A 5,068-nucleotide genomic window follows, 5' to 3' on the forward strand; every position below is an offset into this window, starting at 1 on the left:
AAAGCCATGTTTAGAGGGATGAAAAGTAAGACCCTCTCCAACTGTCAAGCACGGGGGTGGATCACTTGCTGTATACTTTGTGTTTGTATTTCAGTGGCATACAGAGTATTTCAGTGTTAGAGAGAAAAATAGAGTCAATTAAATTACGGCAAATTCTGAAAGCAAACACGTTCATTTTTGATGAAAAAACACATTAGTTCCATAGTGTACTACCATAAGAGGCACAAGTGGAAATGTTTGAGTTGGCCCTTACAGTCCCCTGACCTAAACTGAAAATCTGTGGATGCTCTTCAAAAGAACAGTGCATGCAGGACAGCCGGAGAATCTCACAGGAGCAAAAAAGCTTTTTGCAGAGAGAATTGGTGAAAATCCCTTAAAAGACAACTGAATTTTCTCAGAGGCTTTAAAGAGCATTCACAAATTGTACTTGAAAAAGGGGATGTAGGATGCCCAAACCTCTGCTTTTCTGTTATTATGAGGCTATAAAGTGTGCAAATGCCCAAGTAAGATTGTTTAAAATATATTTCAAAAGAAATATGTCCCCTTTAAGATTACTCCTCATCTTTTACTCTCTCAGCTATTCTCAGAAATTTTGCCCCAAGTGTACAATCGTTTGCATGCCACTGTAATAGTATGCTGGCTTGTTCTTTCCTGCTTCCTTGCATATTGCTCCCTCTTGACTCTATGCATTCAGAGGTCATTCAGCCAGTCCCCTGCTGCTTGGCCTTGTATCTTGCCAAGCTCCACTCTCAGCGTCCTTGGCAATGCACCTTTCCCAGGAGATTGTACCCGCTCACCCAGCTTATATACTGCCAGAGCAGAAGCTGGAATGGGAATGTAAGAGTCAGTGTACTATCAAAATGATTTTGAAGCAGTTATTTTAATGTATTCGAAGGATTTGGCATCTAATAAAAACATAATCTTACAGCTTTTATTTTTGTATGTCATGCTTTTAATCGACCCAATAGCTTTATAGGCCACAAAAAATGCACATGAAAAGCTTGTATGTTTAAAATTAAAAACGAACGCTTTCTCTGTGGCAGATTATTTTTTTAAAAAGCAGGACTGTGGATTACATATCTCAATAAGAGTAAAATTATGTGTGTAAAAAAACACCCAGCTGCAACTCAGTGATCTCAGATGTACACAAAACTCTAGACTTATTATAATATATGTGTAATCTTGTAGACATTAGACAGAGTTTAAATGAATAAAGAAGTAAAATACTTCAAAATCACATAAGCTATAGCCTAAATAAGTACATAATGAGAACAGTAAACAAGCTAGAGCCTATTCAAAATTGAATCATAATGGTATGCAGACAGGAATGCCACAGGCTTGAAAGATAATTGTAGACACATGGAAGATTGCCTGCTTCCCAAGGTAAGATATGTGGGTGAGTTGAATTTTTCCACTCAAGATAGTGGGAGCGAGTGAAAGAGAATCTTCTTTCCTGCGTGTTCATAAATGAGGACAACTTTTTAAAAGTCAAATGGCAACCTGAGGGTAAAAAAAACTGTACTTTACTCAGACTTTCATGCAGCAAGTGCACGTTAGGCTTAAAGCCTTTGGGGATTGTTACAAGTTTTAGACATTTTTATTTAACCCCAAAAACACTCCACAGTGCACTGCCTTTACCTTCTCTAATGACTCCCTGTTCGCCCTGCCATTACTTTCTGTCATCAGATAAACTTGGCAGGTCTCAGTGGTAAGTGAGGAATGCTTTGCTCAAACGACCAAAAGGTGCACTAGTGAAACATCTGTTGAGATGGTTTGGAGCTATACTTTGTGTCAGATCATGTCATTGGCAATTATAGCAAATTGCATCAGTACGCTACTGTGCAGTGGCTTATATAAGCTACAGCACTTGACTGCTACAGTGCTTAGAGGCTCCGATGAACATGAACAGCAAGAAATGGCATGATTGGCTGCTGATGGCTAATGCCATAGAATTTCATGGAGGAGACACATTTCTGGATGAACTGAGACCATTACCTGGCTTTAGTTTCTGGGTAGCAGTTAGCTTTCTAAAAATATAACTGCAATCCCAATAATAAGTGTGGGTGGATTTCTAGTCAGCTTGAGCTATTGACAGCACAATCTTTTCCTTAATCCAAACCAGTGGTTTTTAGGCCCCAAATTACAGTGGCCCTGAGTGGTCAAACGCACTGCAATGTCAGAAAAGAGCAGCAAATAGAAAAACATCACAACAACTAAATCAAACATGTATCTACAGTATTATATGATTCATGTGATTACAGCACACGTTACCTTGCATCTTTTTCTAAAAACACGACACAAGCGAATCCTGCACAGCTCTTAAGTGCAATCCTTTGCATCTTTCGGTTCCTGTCATTTACGCAGCTCTCCCGTCACATTAGTGATTTTGTATGTTGAACTTTTACTTTACTCAACTTCTGTTGTGTTTTGTGTGCTTTTGCAGCAATTTTCTATTTGTCAAGTTTCAGTTTGTTTGACCTCTCAGGGCCACTGTACGAAACTTGAAGAATGAAGAATGAATGAAGTTTGAAAATGAGACAAATCTGTGTGTTAAAATTTAAGGAATCAAAAAAAGGACACCAACAGCAAATCTTCCAAAGGATAAAATCATCAGCATGACCCCTCCTGACATCTTGCATTGATTTATTCGCTTTATAAAAGAGGACAACTGTTATAGCTCACCAGGTTGAGCAGGTGACCCATGTGCCAAAAGGCTACCACGGGGGCCTGGGTTTGATTCTGCCCTGTGTTGTGCAGTGCAATGTCCCAAAAAGAAATCTAAAAAGTAAAAATAAAAGAAGAAAATTGTCTCTCTGCAACTAATAATACCGTAGTGCTGGTATTAATGTTGTTGGATTGGTTCCCTTATGTGAATTTGCACCGCTACTCATCAACCAGTCATACCACTGCACATAGCTCTAAGCAGCCTGACCTGGTGCAGCATGAAGCTTGTTCACCAGGGGGGAAAATGCTTCCAATTTTTAAGAAATCGTGCTTGAAGTCAAATTCTTCTGACTTACTTCTTTTCAGTTTTAAAGATTTTTTGTAAGCTAATCTAACAGTAATCCAGTAAATTGCTTAATTTGTTGACTGCGTTATCAAAATAGTTACATTCCTGCTTGGTGCTAGCTTTAGTAATTAGTCACCTTATCAACTCTGTGTATGGTTAGTGTGACAGACAATTGAATGTTTCACTGGGAGAGACAGATATACGCACAAAATATCTTGTCATTTCGCCACTGCTCCAACAATGTTTTTATTATTGTTTTCGTAGCAATGCAGTCCCTGCTGTTGTGACCTCCCAGTTTGCCTTTGCTTGTTCCACAGCACTGCATTAACCAATGCAGTTTGCCACTGCGCCTGAATTGGTTTAATTAAATCCAGGAGCTTTAACACCGTCATGAATTTCAAAGAGCGAAGGGATACGTGTACACATATGCTGAAAACCTGCACTAGCCTGATCCTGCTAACTAAATGTTTGATCGTCATTGGTATTCAAGCAGCACACACCAGAGGTCCTGAAATTGAATTTTACATTCTTTAATATTGCTATGTTCATCAGCATGCATATTAATCATAAAGTCTGAATCATTGGATGATTTGTCTCTAATGAACTGTACTACACATCTTTTCATCAGCTTTCCTCATTCCTTTTCTCATCTCAGGTGCTCATAAGCTGACATGAGACTACATAATTAATTCACTTAGTGTATAGACGACAAGGCAATCAGTCAATGTGAGAGACACAGTAAGATTAATTCAGCCTTTTTATATTGATGACTGCTAGCGGAATATTGGATACATTAATGAAATTGTTCATAAGCACTGTGGAAGCTACAGTATAATAAATGACCGCAGCACAAGGGAGTGCATATATTATTTCAAAACAGCAGGGAGGAACATATATATGCATTTTTTATTGAAACCAAAGCTTGACTTAAAGCTGTGTAGTCTTGCATGCATCTCCTTCATCACTTCAGTTTTATCCCTCCGCATTCTGAAGTAAAGAAAGAAAAAAAAAAAGCAAATTGCTGCTGAGCTGACACCTAGTGAGGCCACACACGGTTATAGTTTTGCTAGCTTACATAACATTTTGCGGCAACCAAAGCAATATAAGGAAAATTGAATTTCATCTGATTGATCTTTGATGCAAGAAAGCACTTCTGTTCATCAAAGCTATATATTGGCCTGTATATGTCACCCTGTAATGTAAACAGAAAGCTGCTGCTGGCATTTTTGAAATTCCATCAAATCCAGGCAGTAGCGAGTGCAATAGGACATACTGGTTTTCTGCTGTGACAAACAGTAAGGCTTTCGTGATCGGTGGTGAAAGGGGTGTCTGTAGAAAAAAAACAACATTGTCGTTGATATATGATATGTGCTAAGAACCACCATGAATCACCCATGTGATCATATGAAGCTTTCCTGTAAGATCCAGCCTTTGATGTTTGCTCTAATTAATCTACTTCCTGTCTTTGATGTGCAATTTTCATTAAGACCACATATGTTCTTTTTTCGTTTTCTTATGAAAACTGTTGATACCCTGAGAACGGTATAGGGTCTGTTATTAGTCTTGCCACTAACCCATGTTTGCTTCCTTTTTAATGTAATAGATTATATTAACAGGACGAGTCTTGAGGGAAAGGTTATTGTGAACACCTTTCAGTCAGTAAAATATGAATCATTTTTACTATACTCAAACGACTTCAGGCAAGACTGGATAAGCTTACTGTAACTTTAGTTCTCCCTTGACCTTTCCTGTCTGCCATGTTGGTCAACTTGAACTAATGACAATAACTGAAATCTTGCCTCTTGTGGCTTTGATCTCATCTGGAATGTAAATATATGGCATGTTAAGTAATGTGAGTAAGTAATAATGGGCAGGCAATTAGTATTTGCGTAAATACAGAGTTTCAGTTGTTCTTGGATAGATTACCAGTAGTGTGCAAGTCTTGAACAACCCATTCATCTTCTAAACAGACTCTCCTTAATCTGCTGCACATCCTTTCTAGCTTGATCTCTCTGTCTAGCCCATCGATAGTATAGAAGTTCATTTCTACTTCTTTAT

The sequence above is a fragment of the Aulonocara stuartgranti genome (genome assembly GCF_965226115.1).
Source record: "Aulonocara stuartgranti genome assembly, chromosome: 7".
Lineage (NCBI taxonomy): Eukaryota > Metazoa > Chordata > Actinopteri > Cichliformes > Cichlidae > Aulonocara > Aulonocara stuartgranti.